Below are 26,899 nucleotides of genomic sequence, written 5' to 3'. Positions count from 1 at the left end.
CTCAAAAAAAAAAAAAGAAAAAGAAAAGAAAAATGAAGTTGTTTTCCTAAGTTCCTACAGATAGAGACCAGAAGGCAAATTTCTAAACATCATATGACCATATCAACTAGACATGGCTGCTTTTTAATTAACTGAAAAGTTTATACTAGTTAAGATTAATTAAATATTAATATTTATTATATAAGATATGCATAGTACTAAAATTAGAGTCCTTTGAGAATAAGACTCTTGACCAATAATATTTATTATCCATTGCAGAACACCCTCAAAATATCATAAAAGTAACCATGAAGGACTAATATTTCAGAAGGATGAAATAAGAGTTGTCATATTTCCATTTCACTGCCCTTAGATGATTTTGCTGAGCAATGACTCTGAAAGATCCTCTAGGATTATAATAGAAACTGGGAGCTTTCAGAGTATCTATGGAATGCCTACAAGAAATGGATGGGTTGGCCAAGGCTTGTAAATACATCAAAAAGCAGGTAACCTTCTTTCAGAAGCATACTGTTCTCCCGAGCCACCAGGTGATTTATAAGGAACCATGGTAGAGACAAAAGAAAGAGTCACATATAAATTCTAAAGTATTTCCCCAGCTTATACACATTTTTCTTACAAGGCTCAAAAGATGGCAAATCTTGTATATACTCAAGAATCAGCGCCACTCCCAGAGTTTTCTTGTGTTTGAAAGCAGTGAACTGGCCACGTGATAGATAAATGTTCCAGCCACTTAAGGAGCTGCCACAATCCCACTGTAAATCAAGAGATATTGTGATTCACACCCATCAGAGGGTTTGTCCAGACAACTTAAAAAAGCATAAATCCTACTAAGGCACAGTTAAATACCTATGACTATCAAAATGACAACTTCTGATGTGACTGATAGGAAAATATTCATTAGGGTAAAATGAGAAAAGTGAATGAACAGGTTACCTAGCTGCTCAATCATATACAGATTCTGAAAGAGGAAATTCCTTCATTTTCTGTAAGAAAGTGAATTTTGGATAATGCTGGGACATTGACCTAAGCTGGTTTTTCCAGCTCTCTAGAGAGCAAAGCAACAGACACAATAATCTGGTTTGAAGCAGTTCATGCAACCCAAGGGCCACTGTAGATAGAGTTTTAGAATGCTGACACTTATCAAAAAGAAGTAAAGGATTTGTATTTCACTTTACATTATTCTCATGTCATCATTCTAGCCCATCATCGCCAAAAAAAAAAAAAAAAAAAAAAGTTTATATTTAGGGTACAAACTTCTTGGGTTTAGCAATCAATTAACAGTTCACTTATTTATTTGAAAACTTTACTGTTAACTACTACCTAACAGGTACTGGGCTGGGACCTAGCACATTAGGGTGAAAAGACATAGTCCCTGATACACAGAGAACCGATAAAGGATCACTTAGGAGCCAAATTATCTCTGATGTTGTAAACATTTTTCTTTTTATTGAAATGGAGTCTTGCTCTGTCGCCCAGGCTGGAGTGCAGTGGCGCGATCTCGGCTCACTGCAAGCTCCACCTCCCGGGTTCACACCATTCTCCTGCCTCAGCCTCCCGAGTAGCTGGGACTACAGGCGCCCACCACCACGCCCAGCTAATTTTTTGTATTTTTAGTAGAGACAGGGTTTCACCATGTTAGCCAGGATGGTCTCAATCTCCTGACCTCATGATCCACCTGCCTCGGCCTCCCAAAGTGCTGGGATTACAGGAGTGAGGCACCGCACCCCGGCCGATGTTGTAAACATTTTTCTAATTTCAAACACAGTCCAAAATGAGTTCAACTCATTGTCAAATTAGTCTTATCCCACAAATTAAAGAAGATAGAAACATTTCCATTGATATGTGTATTTCCAAGATAAAGTAAAGATCTGGATGCAAATGCCTCACTGTATTGTCTCAAAGCTGACCCAGAATAATGAATAAACTGAGATACCCCATTCTTTCCAGGGAAAAGTAAACTGAAAGAAAAAAGGAACAAAAATAAAAGGAGGGATAATTCATTTTTTTAAAAAAAAGCATTTAAACAAATTTGAGTATTGCTCTATAGATTTCTTTGCTTTACATTATCATACTGACACTGAGAAAATCCATCAGTTTTAATTCTACTGGCAAGACAAAAGGGAAAAAACCAGCATACACCAAATGAAATAAAGACTAAAGTTGGAAAGAATTTTTCTCCCCAGCTAGAAAGAAAATATCTCCTTGTTTTGGAATAATAAAGTCACCTAAAATGCCTTAATGGTAGTCTATTTAGCACATGGTCCACCTTATAACATTATTTTAATATTTGATGTCTTAGTCAATTCATTCTGTTTTTAATATGCCTGAGGATGATATAAATGCCTCCTTGTACAGACTTTTCCTCTTGTTTCTGTATGGAAAGATTTTATTTCTGTTGGAGAGTAATGGTATACATTTTATTTCCATTGGAAAGTATCAGCATGTATTTTATTTCCTGTGCTTACCCAAGACCAAAAAGAAAAGTGACCCAGGAACTAAACCATTTGGTAAAGACTCCTTCTTTTTAAAAGTCATTGATCAATATTTGGTAGAAAGAGAAACTGCCTGCGATGTGCTGTTTCAGGTCAGATACCCAAGTGGCTGCTACTCTGTAAAGGTGCCTGTGCCACAGTATGCATCCCTCACATAGGGCCAGATGGGGACACCCGCAGCCTCAGGTTCTGCCCAGCCAGCAGAACTCTGGGGTTAGACAAGCAACTTGTTCCTTTACTCAAATGAGCACAGAGAGACAATTATTACACTACGACTCACTGTGGTAAGTGATGATGCCTTCCAGACATCTATGTCAAAATTAACTTGCAACTGATGCTCACTTGCTTAAGTTTCATTCAAGTTCAAATTATTTGCTCTGAAAGGGAAATGTTTACTTTTGTGCACACTTTGGTTTCAACCTCCAATACTATTGCTAGAAATTAATCTTAACCACTGAACATCTGCTTTAAAACCCAAACCCAAGTCCATCATTTTAACAGCATCAATTATAAATATACTGTTTTAAAAACTCTGTTGTGAATAGTGACATATCGTCACCACACAAATCATTAAAACCAAAGTCCTAGCCCTGACGAATTATTCAAAACTACAGTTCAGAAATTAGTAAGCACATTATTTCGTGCTTAAGGTCTGTTTTCAGACAGTTTGAGAGCTCATTTAATCATGTATCTGTTTATTCTCACCTAAATCTCCAGGTACAATGTTCTTGGTCTGCTTGTACATCCCTCCCACAGGTACACGTAAGACCTATAAGACCTCAATGTCAAGGAGAAGCAGTGGCAGAACTGTCACACCCCATCAGCTTAATGTTGAGTAAACGGTGGAGTACCAATGCCGCCCCCTTCTTATTTCCCCGGAAAGGACCCAACCAGCACTTTCACTGAATTAGAGGTAGAAACATGGGTTGCTTAACATATGGATAATATGGATATAAATAACTGGAGTGCAACTCATTGATTCTAAATCCTTTCATGTATTTAAAGCAATTTCCTTAAAGCAGACTGTCAGGAATGGAACCTCTTTTTTCTCTCTTTATTTTTAATCAGTGTTTCTCTGTACATTTTGCTTTATTTATCTTAATGTCTTTTTTATTATTTGCTTGTGTGAGGGTCACATGAATGCTGGGGGGCTTATATTCCACAGAAGTCTTTAGCAGTTGGACAAGCCAAATCTGGTCATGTGTTCTAGCCACAGCTGCCCCGGGAACATTTTTAAAGCTAGTAATTTATATTGCCAAATCATATTTTTGTTAAAAAAAATTGCAGCAACCAATTAATATTGACAATTTATTTAATAAAAATCACTAATTCACTTAGTAAATTATGTAGTAGGCACAGAAGAAATACAAAATCAAATGTACCTAATCCCTCAAAAAAAACAAAAAGAAAAAAATAGCCTCATTCTGTCACTGTTTGGCTTCCTCCCACACATTTCCTGCCCTTAAACATGTTTGTAGTCCATGCTTAGAAGAGAGCTTAGAAGAGTGCCCAGACTAGTGCCAAGAACAGTAGTGGTACGTAGTAGGTGCTTAATACTCTTGTCGATTGACTTCAGACTCATTTCATGAGTGTTTCCCCATCTTAAGACACTCCTTCCTTTTGCACTTTCCTTCTCCATGATGTTGATAGTGACTTTAAATGGCATATACATTTCCTAACAATGAAGTTCATTCCTGAGTCTCATCACACTGGGGTTGTGCGAGTACTTTTCCAGCTGGCTTCTTTGCCTCTATATAACCCTTACCTCCTATGTCTTCCTTATATTTGGTTCCTCTTGCTTTCCCCACCAAATCAAAATATCTCTCTTGCTTCACAACATGGAGCACTTCTGTGGACAGAGGTAGAATGGATCCAGTCCCTGTAACTCCCTATCAGGTGGCAATCCAAAGCCCTCCCTTCAACTACCTTGTTGGGGAGTTCACGAGGCAACCCTAGTGCCTGCTCCATTAACTCAAACTTTTCTGAGTAGCTTTTACAGCCCTGCATCATTAGCCTGATTCTACCTATTCAGTGTGATTTTCCTCTTCTCCCCAATGTTCATCCTCTGTTCCAAACTAGCTGCTCCTACTTCTTCACATTTCCTGGTCTTTTCCTTCCCTGTGCCTGTAACACATGCCTTCAGTCCACCTAATCCATCATAACCATTTTCTTCAGGACCTAGTTTCCTCCAAGTGATCTTTTCTTTCTTTTAAAATTTCAATTACATGCTAAGGATAGTATGACTTTTACATTTATGTTGCACTTTACAAATGACAAACTTTTACTATACACTATCCTCTAAAATAACCATTATGGGTAGGTGTTATTATTTCCATTTTTCTGCTGAAGATGCTAAGGCTCTGAGAGACAAAGTGGTTTGTCAAGGGTCACTCACTCTTTTTTTTTTTTTTTTAAGAGATGGGGTCTTGCTGTATTGCCCAGGCTGGAGTGTAGTGGCTATTAACAAGTGCAATCACAGCACATGACAACCTCGAACTCCTGGCCTCAAGTGATCCTCCTGCCTCAGCCTCCCAAGTAGGTGGGACTACAGATGCATGCCACCACACCCAACTCAAGGGTCACTCATTCTTGATAGTTCAGCACAAGAGCTCCAGTTTTGTAACTCTAAGTCCAAATGATCTTTCCATTACGCCATATCCCCTTCCAGTTACTGCCCCATTTCTCTGCTCCCTTTAAACAACCTGAAAGCGTGTTCACTTTCTAAATTCATTATACTCACCTTCTAGCCTCCATTTCTCTTAATTTTCAGCAAATGATCTTTTGAATCTATCCTTGCACTGACATCTTTTTTGCCAAGATCACCAATGCCTTCCACACTGCTAAACTCAATGACAGTCCTTGGTCAGCAAAATTTGACACAGTTGGTGACATTCTTCTTGAACAGAGTCCTTTGCTGCCTGAATATCACATTCCTTGGGGCTCTTCCTATCTCACTGGTTGCACCTACTCAGAGTCCCACATTGGCTCCTCTTCCTAATCCTTATTTCCAATGTTGAGAATTACGCCAGGGATCTGTCGTTGGCCCTCTTCTCTATCTAAAATTATTTATTCCAGTCCTATGACTTTAAATACTACACCAGATTTGACCTAGAGCCTGAAGGCTGACTCATGGTCTAGCTCCTACTTGATCTGGGCCTTCCAAGGACCATTCTCTGCCCCCAACTATCTCTGTGGCTTCATGTCTTATCACTTTCCCATTCACTCACTGTGCTGCAGCCACACTGGCCTGCTTGCTATCCCATAACCATGCCAAAGAGCTGGGCCTTAATGCCTTTGCTCTTGACATTCTGCTACCTAGATATTAATAGGTGGCTCACTCCCTATTTAATTCAAGTCTCTGCTCAAATGTTGCCCCATCAGCAAGGCCTGCCTGACCTACATGAAAAATCATCCACCTCCCTCCATTATCTCTGTTCCCTTATCCTGCTTTATTTTTCTTTAAAGCACTTATCACTACCTGCATATTTGCATATTATATATATATATATATTCATTTGTTTGCTTACTGTCTCCCTCTTTCAATAGAATGCAAGTTCCAAGAGGAAAAGAAATTTGTATATTTTGTTAAAGGTTATATTCCTAACACATAGAAGAATGCCTGACACATGGCAGGGCTCAATAAATACTTGTTGAAAGAATGAACATGTGATAGCTGAATTGAATACACAGTGCCATCTAATTGTTTATTAATTATAGTACTATCTCCAGAACAATATTTTAATTCTTCTAAAGTAGAACTTTGTGCCTTATATTCCAAACTTGTGTGTAGTTGGCATACTTGTAGGCACACAGTAGGTGCTCAATAAATACTGTGGTTGCCTGGTTGATGTGAGCAATGTAGAGAAAAGCAGGATCAGAATTGCAAGTATATTCAGCAATTCAAGTATAGTCAGTTATTTTCAGGTAACTCTATGATTTTTACAAAGAAAATTAACTGTTATAGTCTCTGCTCTGTGGGAATATGGTTTTTGATACTGAAAATGGAAGATCATGATGTATGTGACCATAAGAATGTGTACAAATAACTATAAACATGCCAAGTTCTTGGGTTCTTTATGGCAAGAACCCAAGCTAAAGTAAATTCAACTGAAAGAAGAGTAAGGGTTGAGACTAAAGAAAGAATATGGGATGTCAAGAAATCTAGACAGAAATAAGGGCTGCATAATGTCACATACACACAAGGAAAAGGAAATTAATCAGGAGGGGGAAGGAAGGAGGCAAGTGGTTCAAAGCTGCAGGTTACTGTCAGGTTTTAGAAACAGAGAATACAGCTATGCATTTCTGCTGGCAAGTTTTTTCCAAGAGGACAGATTGTGGACCTTGAGGTTTTGCATCTATAGCACTTACCCTGTCAAACCAGAGACATTAACAAAAGAGCACCTCAGGAATTTGAAGGAGTCAGGAGGTTCCGTATGTTTCCAGATCATACTTAGAGCCACTTTTTCTCCCTGGCCACAGATTATTACATATGAGTTTTATGTATAATGAATATATGAACCTTGAAAGGTCCATTCAGCTAACTGGAAGATTCCGTTTAGTTTATTTTTCATATATTTTTACTGAAATGTCTTATACCAGAGAGGAAAAATAATCAACTTTTTTCGTTGATTTAATTTATTTACATGGCAAAAAGGATTAGAAACTGAAGGAGATCATAATGTATTTGCCAGTTAACACATTGGTGGCATGGAATAAATTTATAGTTTATCAAAGTTACCACAGCTGATTCCTTAGTAACCCAATATTTCTATCTGATTTCTCAATGTTACAAAGGTGAAACATAGCCTCTAGGTAGTTTCATCAAGAATGTAAGATACTTAACAAATACTCTTCATTGCCTACAATATGGCACTGTTTTTGTTCTTAATTTCCTACCCCAAGCCAGGCAGGGTGGCTCATGCCTGTAATCCCAGCACTTTGGGAGGTTGAGGTTGGTGGATCACCTGAGGTCAGGAGTTTGAGACCAGCCTGACCAACATGGAGAAACCCCATCTCTACTAAAAATACAAAAATTAGGCAGGCGTGGTGGCGGGCACCTTATAATCCCAGCTACTCAGGAGGCTGAGGCAGGAGAATCTCTTGAACCCAGGAGGTGGAGGTTGCAGTGAGCCGAGATCGCGCCATTGCACTCCAGCCTCCAGACTGGGCAACAAGAGCGAAACTCTGTCAAAAAAATAAATAAATAAATAAACCAACAAATGAAAAAATTCCTACCCCAGAATTTATGATTGCATTTGAGTAGATCCCATATAGTCAGTCAGAAAGACTTCATTGCCTATGAAACCTTCATATGCCTGTGAACTTCCTTGTCATATTAACCAGGAAAATGCATTTTAGAACTACCTCTGCACACTTTTCACAAAGCTTTTAACCACAGTGTTTTTCCACTCAGTCCCCGGCTCTCATCAGCCAAGCTGCCACTACCCTGGCTTATTTCTTCTACTTTGTTCTATGGGCCAGCCTCCCCAACTTTGCCTCCTACTTTTCTCTACTTCACTTAGCCTCCTTGATGTCAAAAGTCACACTAGAAAGGCTGCTTTAGTTTTTACAAGCGTTGAATAAAAAATAATAATAATTCAAATTACATTTCCAGGTAGACTTAGTAGCTTAAGGCAAAGCATTTGCCAAGCATAATGCTTCTTCTTTTCCAGATACACTTATGAACTGAAAATGTTACACTTTTCAGGATTTTTAGAGTCTTCAATCTACATCCTCTCATCTTTCATGTTTCTAGAATTCCAAAAATAAGAAAAAGCATTATCTGACATGGGATCTTCCACCTTCCCTTCTCCAGTCACCCTATCTCCTATGGAGATGGTCCAGGCAAAAAAAAGAACTACCTTACCTGCTGATTCAGCCATCCCTGACCTGACTTGCAGCCTTCTTTTGTTTGGAAAGGCTAAACATTACCTTTCCATTCCATCCTTAGTAATGAGCAAGCTGCTACACTAAAAAGGCATTTTTTTTTTCTACATACATCTTTTTCTCCATTAATTCCACTTGTCTTTGATCCTCCACCAGAACAACTCAGAACAAAAACTACAAGTACATAACCCCCAAAATTGATTTGAATTGTTTTCTTCTTCACATGTATCTGATTCCTACTTACTTTTGCCCCCTCCTCTCAAAAAAGGTATATAAAAATTGGCTAGCTTCTAGTTAGAGTAATCTGAAATTATTTTGGATGTGGTAACATAGTGATATCTTACACATTTTTCTTCAAATTCACAGCAGGAACTTCTGTTCATCTTGAATCTGATTTGAATCATACTAACCAATGTTAAATATGAAATGTTCAACACAGATGTGTGATCCCAGGCAAGTTCCTTAATTTCTCCAGCCTTCTTTCTCACTTGTAAAATGGTATCTTCTCTGTCTACTTTACAGGGTTATTGTGAAGTCATCAGTGTTATTACAAACTTTGTATGCTATGCAAATATAGAATATATTATTTTCTGAAAGCCCAGAAAAGCCTAGGGCAGGTCTGAGCATCCTTTGCTAAGGTATACATAAACCAGTCCAAAAGATGACATATAGAGATGGAGCCTTGAGGAAGTCTGAAGAGGAAACCCAAGAGACCCTCAAAACATGCTTAGAGTGCCCAACATAGCATATTCTTATTTGATTAGCATACCAAACATCTGTGAGCACCTATAAAACAGAACAGAGATAAAAGGAAAAAAGAGGCAAGAAGAAAAGCAAGGAGAAGAATGTACACTCAATATGAGTTGTCTTCTAAGGCAGACAACCATATCAGAAAATAAATAATCCAGTGGGCTGTAATGTTTTTAAAGGAAGCGATTTTATACCAATTTTTGTAAATTAATTTTCAAAATGTTCATTTTTAATCAAGCAGGATTTACCATTTTGAGATTAAGATTCAGGGTATAGGTCAGTCAATTCCTTTGAATGATTAAAAAATAAAATCAGTTTAGAAGATGCAAAACTGTATAAAATAAAAAGTATATGTGAATATATATTCATACATACAAATACATTTAGGAAAAAGTAGTAAAAGGAATTATGTCAAAATATTAACTGCGATTATCTTTGGTGTTGAGTTTCAAATGACTTTTACCTTTTTCTCAATGCTTTCTGGATTTTCTGAAATGTTTACAACATATCTTCTTATATACTAATTAAATTAAGTAAATGTTATTTAAAATGTAAAAGGAAACAATTGGCAGCACTGAGCATCATATATATGTTTTTGTTACTAATCCTAACAATGTTGTATTTTCACCAAAACAGAATTTTTTTCCACATAATCTAAATTATCAAAAACCAAAAGTATGATTACCTACAACGGCAGGGCATTTATCTACAATGGCATTAAAGACTAACAGGATCAACACATCTTGTAAGGTACGTGAGAATATTAATTTCTTGTGACCAATAGTGATTGCAATTTCTCTAAGAAGAAAAGATGGCTTAGTAAAGACAAGCAAGGCCCAAGGAACTTAAAGGCGTATTGCTGATTGTCACAGGAGTCTCTTTACCTTGCTCCTTCACCTTCCACCCGCTTCACACTGTGCTAAAGACAAATAAAAGGACTACAAATCAAGCCCTTTATGGACCTTTATGGGTGCTAATCTTGGGTTTATACTCAATTCTGCTGGAGGCGCTTTCACGTTAGACTCTCAAAGTTATTTCATCAGCACTTAGCATTCTCAAAGGCCCTGGACAGAGCAGCCATGGTACAAAAGTTTGCTCAATTAATGTAGAAATAAACAATATAGATATGTTATTAAAGCTGATTTTCTTTCCTAAAGTTACCTTATTTTAATTACCAAGCTCACCAAGAACAAAAGCATCTAAATATCAACACTGGAATTTTACTGGAATATAATTATTTGTCAATTAAAAATGAAATAAAACTTAAAAAAGAAGAATTTCCCTGAATTGCTACAGATACTTTGTAAGTTGTATAGAGGTCTTGGGATTTAAGATGCTATTTTGCAAATGATAATATTTAAAGCAGTTGCTTTAAATAATTTCTAAACCATTAGCTTTCCAACAGCCTGGCTAAATGTAGAGAAGAACAGTGAGGTTATATTTTCTTTTCCTTTTCTTTTTCTTTTTCTTTTTTCTTTCCTGGAGTCTCACTCTGTCACCCAGGCTAGAGTGCAATGGCATAATCTCGGCTCACTGCAGCCTCCGCCTCCCAGGTTCAAGCGATTCTCCTGCCTCAGCCTCCCAAGTAGCTGGGACTACAGTCACCTGCCACCACGCCCAGCTAATTTTTATATTTTTAGTAGAGACGGGGTTTCACTGTGTTGGCCAGGCTGGTCTCAAACTCCTGACCTCACATGATCCACCTACCTCGGCTTCCCAAAGTGCTGGGATTACAGGCATGAGCCAGCATGCCCGGCCTGAGACTGTGTTTTCCTGAAGTGAAAACTTTCAAAATCCATTCCAAGAACTGACCAAATAGCACCAGGAATAGAAGTAGGAATAGAACTCAGCTATGATTCAGCTGCAGGAGCTCATTGCAGTAATGAAAAAACATACATACACACATACATAAATAAATACATGCATAGATACATAATCTTCTGATAGACTTTTTGGAGCAATTTATTCCAATTTAGAAAGGAATGAAAGGAGACATTTATAAATTTGCCGGAAATGCCACCTATTCCTTCAAACACAAGGATTTCTCGCTTCCCCATAAAAGTTTTTGTTTACAGCTAAGAGATGACTCATGCTGTTGAGTTCTTAGCAGAGAGGCATTCAGTAAAAGTTGTAATAACCAAAGGCATCTATCTAGATCATCAGATTTCCTTCCTCTGGTCAGTTTGTGCCACAAATCTCATGCTATAAAAGATACATTTCATCCTTCAGTGTCAGATTTTTTCCAGTTCAGTTGCAAAATTTTATATATTTATATTTCAGTTCTCCTAACAAGAGAATAAAGAAATGGTGGCTCCATACCACAGAAGGGCTTCTTCAGCTATATCTGACAGTGGGTTGACCCTCAGTAAAAATGAGTCCTTGGGGCTGGTATGTCTTGCAAAGTCCTTTTCCATTAACTTACTTCCATTCAAATGCTACCACTGGGCTAGTTGGTGACAAATTAACTATAATCAGTTTCTCCATTCACTATCCTCGGCACAGCTCCAACACAATCTAGAATGAAAGCAAAGGAAGAGGCATCTCTCCTTCTTCTTATTCAGGCTATTTGGCTCTACCAAGGAACTGCTGCACCAGGTCTCACAAAATATAGAACCAATATATAATATACAGAAAGGGGACAAAAATATATTCTACAAAAAATAAAATGAATGTTCATCCTACGTTTTGGACAATCGATGCTTTCCTAATTGCTTGGATCCCTGGCCCCAGCAAATTTCTTTGCTATGTCAGATCTGTGCTAACAATGTAGACTTTCATAAATACCCAAAGAGAGTCAATGTGGGAATCTCCTGAGACATGCTCAAAGCACAGGACCTTCACTGACACACTCTCCAAATCATCCACTTTTGTTCCCTTTGAATCTCAGGACCTTCATAAAAGCCTCCATCCTTCTCGATTGTGCTTTAGGCATTATCATGGCCATGTGTCCAGCCTTCTATAAAGCCCTGACCACTGAAAGCTCTCACTCTGTCTCTATCACAGTAACTCTTAAGGAAAGGGAGACTGGTTTATAAGTCTTAAGTAAAATCCTCAGGGGAGAACAGATAATCAAACACTTTTTGTGGGTATACCAATGGGTGTTCTGTTGCTTCAGATAACCCAATATATCCTCAGTTTCACAGTTTATTCTTCAGGAAAACAGAGCCAGCCTCAGTTACTGCAGAAAATATGGAACTGGCCCTCCACTGTCCCCCACATAGGTAAGGAAGAGACCTTTCCTATAGCAAAGTATTCGAGAAGAGGGTTCTTTTTTTATAAAGATAAACAACAGGAGGAAACCAAACCTCTCTCCAGCTGATTTTCCTTCCCACCATCAATCCTCTGGCCTCACAGCAAAAGAGGAGGGCCACTAATCCCCTTCAGGTTGGCTTTTCCGGTGGAAGAGACAGCCGTAGCTTTTACGAATCTTTAGAAGAGGTTTGAAAATAAATCATTTGGGGGTGAGGGGTGGGGGAGATCCAAATGTAGAAATCATAAGAAGGACTAAATAAAGAGCCAAAGTGACAAGACCACTAAGAAAATGCCATGGACAATGAAGAAAGGAGAGCAGTGGAAGAAAGCAAGTTGTGACTTCTGACCCACCTTGGGCTGTGGGTGATTCTCCACCAGTGATGGTGCTTTGGAAAGGTAAAGTGTAGTGGCTAAGGGTCTAAATGTTCTTAATGAGCCATGGAGCCCAAGTTATTTTGGGAGGAAAGAAAAATAGGCTTTCTGAGTATTTTTCCTTTCCCTAGCCTGGCACCACACCCACTCAGCCTTCTTCCTTGTTGTGTCACCTGTTTCAAAGTCTGCTTCTTTGGTCTCTTGATTATTTTTTTCCTTTAGAGAAAATTGTATGCACTTAGTTCAAAACAAGAACTCATCTAAAACACTGTGTGTGTGTGCATGTGTGTGTGTGTGTACATGCGTTGTTTCTCATTATTTCATTGGTGAGCTATCAGTGAATGCTTAAAGCAAACCATGTGCAGGTGTGCTAATTTATGATTACAAAAGTTGCTCAGACAGATATTTAATAAGCAAAAGCATGAATTAAAAAATAAACTTAAAAATACAAACTCTGATGCTTGGCTTCTCCAAGAAAAGTTAACCCTGAAAACAGGTCTCTTTCTTTCCTGCAGCTCCAGCTCCAGAGCTGAAAGGAATGGTGTGTCCAGCCAGCCTTTCTTAGACTTGCTCTGCTCAACTTCTCTTCCAGCCTTTAAATGCATGAAGGTTTCTGCTTTCAAAAATAAATCCTACTTATTTCCTCTCTCTTTCCTTCTCTGTGACAATAAATTCCTTGAGGGTGATTTTTGGATTGCATCACTCAAGATCCAGGTTGTACGAACTTTGGTGTCACCTGGAAATGTTTTTGATTTCTCCCAGTAGGGAAGGAACAGACAAAAATGAATCAATTTCATAAAGCCCCCTACTTTTCTATCTGGAATATACAAATCAAATGAACCTGGGTTTTTCTAACAATAAAACACTATCTCCCTTAGTCCAAAATTAATAATGCACCTATTCTGATTATCAATAACAATTTTTTGATCATATGGCAGATCTGTTCCTCTTTTTGGTCATATTTTTCTCAATTAAAGATTCTAATGACCACTGAATCAAGACAAATTACCCTCATTATTTATGTCCACAAATCTCTGTGAGTCTGAGCTTCAGAATTATAATGGAAAACAGAAATCATGCCTTTGATTTTGAAAGCAGAAAGGTGGCACTTTGTTGCACTTTATAAACACACAGAAAATCACTAAAAGGGAAGGGATTTGAAAAGTCCTCCATTCAAGCCGTCATCCTTCAGCAACCTGAACTATTTAACAATTCTTATAGTCAAGAAGTTCTTCTTTAAATCTAACCTAATTCAGTTGAAACCTATTCTTTCTCTGACTTTGCCAGAAACAAAACAGCTGGTCACCATACATAGCTTAATAACTCTCATAATTTTGAAGTCTGTTATTAAGTCATTTTTCAGTCTCCTCTTCTTGAAGCTAAATGATCCCAAGTCTTTCAACTTATCCTCATAGGTTCAATTTTACAAGCCTTTAATCATCATCAATGCTTTTCGCTAAACATTCTGAAGTTTTCCATGTTGCTCTTATGTTTTGAAACCCAGATCACCTTTGGGATTGCTTCTCATTGTCCACAAAAGCCAAGGCTTTACTGCATGACACATAGTCCTAAGAGAATCTACTCATATAGATAACCTACTGCTTTGTTTGGGTTATTTTTAGTAGAGGCCCACTCTTATGGCTCTTTTTTTTTTTTTTTTCTAAGAAAACATGTTCTTTGGGACCCAGAATTCTTATGGAGCCCCAGCTACAGACAAGCCATTCCCCCTCCATCTACTCCCACTCGATTTTTCTCACCAGAGCTCTTCAAGGTCTTTCTCAACCTCCTTTCCCTACCAATTTGGGTCTTGTGGTCCTCTGCTATAAAATAAGTATCTAGCTAATCTGATCTGATTCACTTATTTAAACCAAGTTGTTCACCAAAAATGGCTTAGAATGTGTTATCCTTTGCAGATAACATCTGTGAACATCCTGTCCTCGAAGCCTTAACTCGAAGAAGAATCTCAGGCACCTGGTGAGAATGATATGAGAGTGGTTTGGGGCCAGGAGGGATGAACATGAAAGGTCCTTTTGTGCTCCTCTAATTACACCACACCAGCCTTGGGTACAATTATAAACAGCAACTTTTGGGTGTGTGAGTCCAGTCTACTCTTTTTGCAACCTCTTGCCAACGATGTAGGCATTGCTAATGTCCTCTCACCTAGCAAAGTTAGGTATTAGATTCTGATACTGACTGTGTTCAAGGTTTGCACACAATGTGCCTTTTGCCTTGATGTCTCTTCCCCCAACTCTTCCTCAAACTGGCTTCTTCTCACCCCTTAGGTCTGTGCTCCGATGTCATCTCCCCAGACCGGCCTTCCTTGGACCACTCTTCAGTAGGTTCCATTCTGTTCCCTCCCACTCCATTACTCTTTACTATGACATCAGTTCCCTTTACAGCACTTATCACAATTTGCAATTAGATGTGATTATAGATAAATGTTTGTTTACTTGTTTCTTGCCCTTTTTCTCTACAGAATGTAGGCTCCTCAAAGGGAGGATCGCGCCTGCCTGGCACCTGGCTAACAGTAAGCACTCAAAAGTAATTTTTTGAATGAAAAAATGCTGGAAATATGACGTTTTCAAACACACCTCTAATTGTCACAAAAAAGGCTCTGCTATTTTAAAGGGGAATGGTGTTTTCAGTGTTGGGACAGGGTCAGGGGAGGAATGGATCTTTCTCAGATCCATCTAGTCCCACATCATTCAGGTAACACAGGCCCTTCACATCACAGAGGCAGTCATTAACTGGAAACAGTCGTCAGTTCTATTGTCATGCTCCTTTTCCTTACAGCAATTATCCTCGTTTCCAGTTATTCGCTCTCCTTTGAGCTTCAATACTCATTCAACAAACATACCTATATCCATGAAGTGCATGCCCACTCTGTGCCAGGCCTTATACCTTTGACTTCTGTACTATTCAGTGATGCTACTGCAGCACCAAGCATGCTTCTTATGTAACACTGCTTCATCACACCAACCAAGAATGCCCTGGGCCCGACACTTACACAGACTTGACAAACGGCAACAGGATAAACAGGAAAATATCTGGAATCCTTGCCTGTCTCTATAAATCATCTGCTGACTTGCAGAATAACACAGGACAAATGAGTTCTCGGGTGTCCATGCCTCAGTTTACTTATGTGTAAAAAGGATAATGCCTCCCTCAGAGGGATGTACAGAGAATCACTGAGGTAATGTCTAAGCATTTGGAACTCCTTGGCAGAAAGGCGCTACATAATTACTATTTGGTATTTAAGCTGCCCTTCATGTGTGCCAAGTACTTTATGATCATTCCTTAGGAGTTACTCCTAGCTACTTTGCAAAGTTGTCTTCATGTCTATTTCCATTTGAAAGACGAAGAAATGGAAGTAGAGAGAAGTTTAGTGATTTGCTTAAGGTAACAAAGATGGCAATGAGGTCTCAAAAGAAGAATTCCTGAGTCCTCCAATTCCCTTAGCCATAAGGGAATCCACCTCTTAAACATAAACTACCCTTACAGATTAATTCCCTGTTCAGCTACTCTGAAACAGCCCTCATGGTAGAAAACACATTGTCACTTGTTTTTGCAGGCTGGAGTAAACAGTGAGGGGGTGAAACAGAAACCAAAGCTCTAGAATTAGTAACCCAGCCTTCACACTCACCCTTCTTTTTACACATTTATATTTCTCCTCACTTCCTGTACAACAACCTGCATTTGGTACCTTCATCATCTCCTTGAAGGGCCCATCTTTGCCACTAATAATTTCCTAGGCCAATCCTAAAGAGGCATAAAGCCCTGATTAATCATCCTGAGTATCCCCTGCAACCAAAATACATGCTAGCATTTTTACGCAGGTTGTATCTCATAAAATTTAACTCCAAGGAGATAAATGAGAAGATGAGAATGCATGCTGTGGAGGGTGCATATGCAGTCTGAGAATTCACAGAAAAAGGCAGAAAGCACCAGCTTGCTTCAGTGTCGTCTGATGTCTTCCCCACCAGCCAACTACTGCACAACCCCAGGAAGATACATACCCAGCCGGCACTGGAATCACCCCATCCACCTTGCCCAGAGCTAGTCCTACCCCAGTTCATGGTCTCCTGGCCCTCTTAAACCATGTCCCTCTAGTCCACACATTATTTTCTTCCCTATTCTTAATTCATTGATTCATTTACCATACAAAAGACAGCTCTTATGGTTCTGAGTCCTGTACTCTCACCAAGATGATAGAAACATGTGGACACCAATATCTAAGGATGCCTGCTGTGGTTGTTCAAGGAGCAACAGCCACATGACCTCTGCAGAGCAAGTGTAATGATGGAGTTCTTTAACATAAAGTTGGATAAAAAGTTCCAAAGCAACTCAGTGCCTGCCCACGGCAAAAGTGTAAAATAGGGTATTTAATTTCCTCCCCCTTTCTTTGCTTTCTCCTCTGCAGGAACATTCCCTCCTGCCTCCTCCCCACTAACTGACCCTAGACCTCTCCAGAGCTCTCCAGAGTGACAGGAGCTTAGAAACATTTCCCTTCCACCATCTTTCATGAACATTATCTGTCCTGTGTTCCATTTCCTTAAATACTACTCCAGCTAACCTGATAATAATGACCTGAAAGTCTCAATACAAAGGAATAACTGGAAGTGTGGATCTCAGGCACTCAGAGCAGACAGGCTTTCAGCACAATGCCTCTCACATCACCACATGTTGGCAGCAGCTAACACACACAACTGCTAACATTTTCAGGAATAAAAACTCTCTGAGAGTTTCACACCAACAGTTTCTCGTTGAAGGAATTACTGAAGGATCTACATCAAGAAAAAAGCAAACTCAACTTAGAAGGAAGAACTAAGGTGAAGGAAAGAATGATGAGCAAATGAATCAATAAACATAATGGATAAATACAAGTATAAACATTTTTTAAACACCGATAATGACTAATCCAGAAAATATAAAACAAGAATATACTAAAATATCAGATAACGACATTAGAAGAGAGGGGGTGAGACTGCAGTTTAAAGAATGCTAAAGTTCTTGTATGGACAGAGATCATGATTAATTTTAATAAGACAAATTTACATATTAAAATGGTAAAGATAATACTAAAATAAAAGAAGCACATTCAATGGTAACTTGCAAACCAATAGAGTAGGAAAGCTAGCATGTATCGAGAACAACAAAAAAGGAATACTCTGAAAGGAAAACATTTGCAGAAGAGAGAGATATGGAAATACAGAAACCCAAAACTCTTACCTTCCAGTAACAAAATCTTGCACTCTTAAGAGTATATCAGAACTGAAAAGCATCAGGAATGCTCATTGCTACAGTCGACCTGCAGCAAAATTGTGATGCCTGAAGTTGGCAACCACTGGCCTCAAGGCCAGCAATGGTCCTGCCTGCTGCACACTGCCACTCACCGTTTACTTTCTGGTACCCAGGATTTCACTGACCACTCTCCCCCTATCTTCCAAAAGCTACTTCCCGAAAAAGGATTCTATATCACTTGTTTTTATCTTAATAAGAATTTAAGTCCGAGTTACCATTTCCAGGGGTGCGTGGGTTTAAGCCTTAATCCTAAATTTTAATGAAGGGTTTTGGTCTTCCAACAAATAGATTTTCACCACCAGTGCACAGTAGAAGAGAAATTCTGAGAACTGGAGCCCTTCCTTTGCTACTTACAAACACAGTCTTTTATTTTAACTGTTACATATGATCTTGAATTAATATTCTAGACCTAAATGGTTTTTATGCCTTTTCTTAATTTCCAAAAGTTACTTGAAAAAACAAGAGTAATTAATTATTTTTTATACCTGCCTAAATAAAAACTTTTGAGATTTTATGTGAAGGTCAAAGATGTTCTTTAGTTGACATCATAAGTGGGTCCTATAAAAACGCTAGGTAGGGACAGGTATGAATGGGAAAAGCAATATAACAAATCTTTTCTTTTCCCTGCTATTTTTAAGTATATCCTATTCACTGGCCTAGTCTTCCTTGAAGAAATTGCCAGACACAAACAAAATAGAGGTGAACAGAGTATTTCAGTGATCTATCAGGAATTATTATCTTTGAGAAGGAAAGTCATTTTTATTAAAAAGAGAGAGAGAGAGACCAAAAAAAGCGGGGGGAACCCCTTTCTCTCAAGTCCCTGTCAAGTCCCTAACACTATTTTCAGAATGAATGATTCCTGACTTACACTAAGATACAAACTACTGACACATTTGGATCAAGCATGTATGTGTTTTTAGAACACATATCACTTGAAAACTTGCCATGCTATATTTAGTTAGAAGTAAATATATCAACTGGAACATACGCATGTGGAAACTGTGCTCTTGCTGTGAAAGCTGCAGTGCCTTGTTAACACAAGTCCAATACAATGAGAACGCACATTCAGAGCCGGGAAGCCAGGGAAGAGAGCAAAGGAGGGACACGAGCATGTTTTAACGGTGGTGATAATTTGCCATGAAAGGATGTTAATGCCATAGCTCCTTGCTGCAGCATGCCATGTGCTGCTGAATTAAATTACTGCCATGCAGTCTGCGAGCGAAGGAATGTGTAAACAGGCCATATATCCTTGCATCAGTTCCACAGAATGTTGCACAACACAAAATGCCTCTCGATGTGTCATTTCCTTCTTGGCTATCTTCCCAGCTCCTGACAGCCAGTCAACAAAAAAAAAAGGACTGAAAGATATTTAAAACTGGTCTTCTCAAGAGCACATTCCATCAACCACCAGACATAACCTCCACCAGCGCTTCTGACCCATCCCCCCGCCACCCTCATCCTTCTTGAAGAAAGGGAAACAGAGAACAGTGGGTTTTTTTTACTGTTATTATTCTCTTAAGTTAAAGATTTTCAACGATGTTTTACGTACTGGTAGCCAAGTGATGAATATCTATGACAATCAAATTGCTGCTTGTATTTGCCAACTTGTAAATATCAAAACATGGCATTTACTCATAAATTCTATTCCTTGGGCACGTCAGAGACAGTAAAGAACCCAGGGGAAGTCTGAAAGTCAGGAAGTTCAGGGCTTCTCTACTAATGCTTTGCATTAAGGACTAAAACACAGGCCTGTGGCATCTGGGGCATGGCACAAAGCCTATCAAGGTTTTTTCAAATCATCTTCACAGACTGCAAGAATGTGAATGCAAGAACTGTGTCCAGAAAAATCAAATAACCTTAAAAAATACATCTGCTGTGCCTCTATCCAACACATTTTACATGTCCCCCCACCTTATTTCACATGTGACCAATCTCTAAATAAGCATCTTCCTGGGCCGGGCACGGTGGCTCACACCTGTAATCCCAACATTTTGGGAAACCGAGGCAGGTGAATCACGAGGTCAGGAGTTTGAGACCAGCATGGCCAACATGGTGAAACCCCGTCTCTACTAAAAATACAAAAAATTAGCCAGGTGTGCTGGCACGCACCTGTAATCCCAGCTACTCGGGAGTCTGAGGCAGGAGAATCGCTTCAACCCAAGAGGCGGAAGTTGCAGTGAGCCGAGATCCCACCACTCTACTGCAGCCTGGGCGACAAAGCAAGACTCCATTTGAAATAAAATAAAATAAAATAAGTATCCTCTTTTGGTAAATAAGCAAAGATCACAGGCCAGTCTTTGGCATAAAAAGCTCATTCCTTCACCCAACTAAGATGAAAAGTAATGGAGGATAAAAGTGAGCTGCTGCTGACATCAGCTGGAATGAAGAAGAGAAAATGTCAACCCCTCCATTCTCTCCACCCTTCACCAGGCTGGAAAGCAGTCCCAGAACTAGGTGAAACAGCGTGACAGAAAAATGAGATAATATCTTGCCTAGACCACCTGGTTTGTTAAGTCTGTTAACTCAAGTTTTTTAAGGTAAAACTTCTGCAATTGGACATGCCTCAAAAATACGGAGAAATAAAACTTCTCTGAACAATTACAGATTTGTTGATGAATTGGGCACAATTGAGAATGAGCAGACAGGAAAAGAAAATCGTTTAGCTGCAGGACCTAAGCCTAACAAGCTGAGTGAAGCATGATACTAAGGCAAGCCTAGAAATACCAACAGTGCCCTGTACTTCCAGATAACCTCTCACTAACCTAAGTCCCAGACCGTTACTGAAGCCATACACAAAGCCAAGCAGAGAAATGTTGCAGCCATGTACTCTGAGCCTGCAAGAAAGGAGCTAGATCACGGGAGGAAAAAAGGCAGAGCTTCTTTCTCCCACCAGCTCACGATAGGTGGCTGGCTGATCAGTGGTGAATGCCAGTGCCCTGGCAGGAAGTACACAATTCACAGCTTTGTTCTCTCCTTGAGAGTAAATACGATTTACTTACCTGAGACCTGACACACAAAAATTTTTAGAAACCCACTCACATGTATCAGGCAATAGGTTTGCAAGGGTACCAGCAAGCAAGAATTTCAAAGTTGGATGATATAAAGTATAAAACCTCTCATCTTGGCCGGGAGCACTGGCTCAAGCCTGTAATCCCAGCACTTTGGGAGGCCGAGGTGGGCAGATCACCTGAGGTCAGCAGGTCAATACCAGTCGGCCAACATGGCAAAATCCCATCTCTACTAAAAATACAAAAATTAGCCAGGCATGGTGGCACACACCTGTAATCCTAGCTATTTGGGAGGCTGAGGCAGGAGAATTGCTTGAACCTGGGAGATGGAGGTTGCAGTGAGCCAGATCAAGATCATGCCATTCCATCTCAAAAAAATTTTAAAAATTCCCTCTAATCTTAACCATCTGAGGATTCATAAGATATTTCTGCTACAGACTTGTCATGTTGCTGGGTAAGGCTCATACTTCTTTTTGTTCAAACATCTGATGTTCTTCTCACTTGAGTATTGATCTGCTAATACCAAGCACCACAAGCGAATACCCACCACTAATTCATCTGATGTTCACCAAATCTGTTCAATTCAGAATGACACTACCATTAGACTAGTAAATTTGGAGTCACTTTCTTTGAATGTCCCCTAGATTGAAAAAGCCAAGAGTCCTTTCAGAAGATGGTACCCTGAAAAAATTATTTCTCCTGTTGTGACAATGACAACTGCCAGCTAAGCACTTACGTAAGTTGATGACATTGGTGTCATGAACCACACCCCCCAACGTTCATACCATTGGTGGTTGTTTCCCTTAAATCCAGGCTGCACCTGTGTCTTGCTTTAACCAATCAAATGTAGAGAAGCAATTCCATGCCAGTTCTGAGCCTAATCCTTAAGAAGGTCCAACACCCTTGGGTGCAGTGGCTCACACCTATAATTCCAGCTGCTCAGGAGGCCAAAGCAGGAGGATCACTTGAGGCCAGGAGTTCAAGACCAGCCTGGGCAACATAGTGAGACCCCATCTCTACAGAAAATGTAAAAATTAGCCAGGTATAGAGGCACATACCTGTAGTCCCAGCTACTTAGGAGTCTGAGGTGGGAGGATCACTTGAGCCCATGAGTTTGAGGTTGGAGTGAGCTATGATCATGGCACTGTACTCCAGCCTGGATGACACGGCAAGACCTCATCTCAAAAAAAAAAAAAAAAGGAAAGAAAAAAAAAAAAACAAGGCCTGAGACCTCTCACTTTTGTACCTGAGGGAGCCCTGAGCTGCCACCATGCAAGAAGTCAGACTCAGCGGGAAAGACCACACGGAGAGGCCACATGGAGAGGAAGAGGATCCAGGATTATACAGTCAGAGATGCGGTGGGGCCTGCTGTCCCATCATTCCAGCTGAGTCCAACCATCCAGCCATCCCACCAAGGCATCAGATACATAAATGAAACATGTGGGATGTTCCAGCACAAGCCATTATCTGATTGCAGCTACATGATAGACCCCAAGCCTTACCAATAGAAAAACCATCCAGAGGAACCCCAATCAACCCAAAGAATCATAAGAAATAATAAACTGGATGTTATATTTGAGGGTAGTTTATTATTTAGCAATAGGCAACTAAAAATGCAGAAAGAGAATTTATTCTATGTAAGGTTATTTACTTTTTCCATCCTCTGCACAACCAATAACACCTTTTTCCATCAGTCCTCTTCCCTAACTCTGAACCACTTCTATAGAATATGATGTTGCTAACCAAGTTTTCACATTCCTGTAGAAATTATTTAAATCCGACTGGAAGTGGAACCAAGTCCACAGATGGAACAAGGGATTCTAATAGAAACTGATGTTTAAAAGAGCTAGGTATCTAAATGCATTACTATTGCTGCTGCTGCTTTACCACTTCTCTGGCTGACAGTTGTTCTTCAGAGCTAGCTTGCCAATAGAAGGTCAAAATGCCTTGCCTAAACACAAGACTTACAAATTTGGGATCTTAAGTATGATGTCATGTCTTAAAATGATAAGCTGGCAAAGAAAATAAATGGCATTTTGTAAAGATGTGCACCATTTTCATGTTTATGCTACTTAAGATGAAGGTTCTAATAAGTCATCGGCTATGTTCCTTTAAAGGGAAGTTTTATAACCGAGATGAATCACAACTGCAAAAGATCAAAGTTAAAAAACATCAATGATGCCATAGGGTACTTTTTAATCTTGTAATGAGTGATGATCATGTGCTCTTATGAAGTCAGTCCAACTGCCAACGCCAGATGTGTATATTAAGAAAAGAAGTTGTTTGTGATGTGACAGCACTGGTTCAGCTGCCAGAGACAGAAAACACAGAAGGATGAAACCTTTTGGATTTTTGAGTGAAAAGCAAGTCTTGGCAGATGTGTTGATAGGCAAGGCCTCAGAGTGGAGTACCAGTGCCATAGCATCTGCTCTTGGACTTTGCTGCAAACAAATTAAATTTATCATCAGTTCTGCACAGCTTTCCCTGGGCAGCATGAATATCTACTCAGGCATAATTTATAATACAAATTAGTGTCGTTTACTAATGAGCAAAAGTTAGTAAAGCCATCTGCAGGGGGAAAAAAGTAATATACTAGAGAACAGAATCTATAGATGGTATCTGTTTCCTAGAAGCATACCATAAGAAAAACTCTACGGCAAACCTCTGACACTGAAGAAAATTGATGTAACAATACCTGACACTTAATGAACACTTTCTACATGACAGTCACTGTGCTACCCATTTTACATACATTGCATTTAACATTCTTGCGGCAACTGATGAGGAAGGTATTATCATTCTCACATAAAAGATGAGAAAACCAAGGCAAAGAGAAGTTAGGTAACTTGCTTGTCTCCATACAGTTAATAAATGGTGGAGTTGGGATTTCGATCCAAGCAGTTTGACATAAAGACCCAACCAGTTAACCCAGACTTTGTCCTCGTTCAAACAGCTGAGCTACCAGAAGCAGGCTTTTCAATATATATTCAGATCTTTAGAGGAAGGAGTAAAATTCCATCAACAGGAACCGATAGTACAAAATTCTCAACTCCTTCAAGCCACTATAAGTGATAAACAGAAGTATACTACTTTTATGACTAATAACCACTAATTAAGGAATTATAATTTGGGGCAGAGGAGGCTAAACAATTGCCTATAAATTGCTCCGTTCCCCTCTCCACCCGCCCCAGGAAGGCCTTTTACTAAAGCCCTTCTCTATTAAGGATCAATAAAATTAGCCACTTTGAATAAGCAAGGGTTGACAAACTACAACCTGGCTCACCAATTATTTTCATAAGTAAAATTTTAGTGGAATACAGGTTGAATGTCCTGAATCTGAAAATCCGAAATGCTCCAATATCTGAAAGTTTTGAGCACCAACATGATGCCACAAGTGGAAAGTTCCACACATAAGTACGTAACATAAACTTTGTTTCTTCCACAAAATTATTGAAATATTGTATAAAACTATTTTCAAGTCATGTGCATAAGGTGTATATGAAACATACATGAATTTCATGTACGGATTTGGGTCTCATCCCCAAGGTATCTCATTATATATGCAAATATTCCAAAAATTTAAAAAAATTGAAATCCAAAACACTTCCGGTCCCAAGCATTTTGGATAAAGGACACTCAACCTATATAGCCATGACCATGAATGTATGTATTTGCTTATGCTGCTTTTGAGCTACAATGGCAGAGTTGAGTGGTTGTGACAGAGACCACCATATGGCCCACAGAGTCTAAAGGATTTTCTGTCTGGCACTCTACAAAAACTGTTTGCCAATCTGTGTTCTAGAGGATCTCCCATTTAACATTACATGTACCAACTAATCAAACTCCTATTATAGTCACTGTTTAAGAAAATTGGAAATCTTGCACATTTCCCACACCTAGGAGTGTCAAAATTAAAGAATAATATTGAGAAGAGGGCTATGCTACACATATTCAATGCCCAGGATGACCAAGAGCAGAGAGGAATCCAGCACAGAGTCCAGGTTATAGGATTCAGCAGTCGCTGAAAGCAGACCCATCCCTCTCTCCAGACACTGACTTCGTCAAGTCACCCCATAATGTCAGGAAAATGACCTTGCATTTTCACCGATATTTTCAGTTAATAAGAAATGTTATTCAGGCTTATCTAGAGCAGGTGGTCTACCACTTGCAGATCTGTATCTGCTTCCACCGCCCACCCTGGGCACCACACAAAGCCTGAACTCAGGTCCCACGTATACCACCTGGCCCCTCTATTCCTAACTCTCACTGCTTTCAGAGTACTTCTTTGCCTTTACAAGGCAGTGAGTCTATTGACTAATTTGGCCAAAAACCTCTCTAAATAAGGTACTGCTATCCACACTTGAAACAGAAGTGACTTTTCCAAAGCTACCCTGCCTTCTCACTTATTGTCATATCGTTCAGAACAGGGAGCACCTATCCTTCCCTGTTTCCTCTCCCAACCATCAAATTTTGAGCATCAACTCTTGTGTATATGTACATATACACACAAACATACACACACACACACACACACACACACACACACACACACACACACAAATGGTTTTTCCAAGAACTGAGAAAAGCAGCTGAGATCAGCAGGAAACATCTTTAAGAGATAAGTATCTCATGGTGCTACATGTTAAAAACCAACTATCCTGCTATATGCATTACTAAAATGGACATCATGCCTTTTCAGGAATTCCGGGGCTAGTCTGACCAAAAGTTAGAAGACATCTTCCATCATAAGGCATCATCCCCAAATTATGGCCATCCAGAAAAGGCAGGCAAAGCCCCAAACCAGGCAAAGCTCTGTTCTATTCACCTGTACTCCATAACCACTAGCCCTTAGGCCTAGAGACTTGGGGCTTACACACATGTGTACAGCAATCACCTAACAGGACATTCCCAAATTGAACAGACAGGGCCAGCACTGACTCAACATTATGAACCTGGAAGAATGCCATACACATGAAGGGAGAAGAAAATAAAAACCTCAAAGACTTGCTTTTGAGGCAGGAAACCTCCCTAGTTCAGGCAAGCAGTCAGTCTTTGTGAAAAGAGACAGCAGCAAAAGGGACAGGACCCATCATAAGTTCCCACTGCTAGGAAGGTTTGCTACTTGGGTAGAGGCAAAATTTTATGAGACCTTTTCTCTCATTTGAGGGGAAGAAGAGATATGCCACTCTCATGATCTAGGCAGGTTGATTGTTACAGAACAAGTACTTCTGCCAGCTATACCTCCACCACAAACCAAATTGAACTCCCTAAATGCAGTGATTAGGATTCCAATGTATTCACTCAGCAAAGGCAGAGTTCTATATGATGTTTCCATTGGCACACAATTGTTAACGGTTTATATATCAAATAATCTTTAATCTCTAAATATATTTAAATACCGCTATGCTGAGTTTGTTCAAAGCAGTTTTTTGGTGGCGGTGGGGCAAGCAAACCTCAGTCAATTTAGATTTAGAAGGAACATACATATTGGCCCAAATAGATTATGTGCACTACCTGAAACTGATTGCCGGTGAAACCTTCTGGATGTCCAGACAGACAAATAAACCAAGATGGATTTAAAGGTGGTTTGACTCTATCTGTTAAAAAGAAAACTACCTATAACAATTACTAGAGCATGACCAAACAACGGTGTTGTAACAATCAAGCAAGTTATCATTTGCAAATAAATTCTTTGTAATTAAGCAGTGTGCTCTTCATAAAGGGAATTGAGTGGGCGAGTTAAAAAGCTCAAACACATTCTTAGGCCATGGGAAACACATGCAAATGCTTTTTGACTAAGCTCAAGATTTTTAAGTTTACTCTTTTCTTCCTCAGCTC

The 26,899-nt window shown here is 39.4% G+C and overlaps 1 protein-coding gene across 3 annotated transcripts in view; it reads right to left on the bottom strand.

Annotated features, from left to right (window-relative positions):
- Positions 1–26,899, bottom strand: part of RUNX2 (RUNX family transcription factor 2) — a 128,188-nt gene that overhangs the window by 85,240 nt on the left and 16,049 nt on the right. The gene's annotated exons all lie outside the window — the stretch shown is intronic.

This window comes from Rhinopithecus roxellana, chromosome 4 (genome assembly GCF_007565055.1).
Source record: "Rhinopithecus roxellana isolate Shanxi Qingling chromosome 4, ASM756505v1, whole genome shotgun sequence".
NCBI classification, from domain to species: domain Eukaryota; kingdom Metazoa; phylum Chordata; class Mammalia; order Primates; family Cercopithecidae; genus Rhinopithecus; species Rhinopithecus roxellana.
This window is presented reverse-complemented; position numbering and strand designations above follow the sequence as displayed.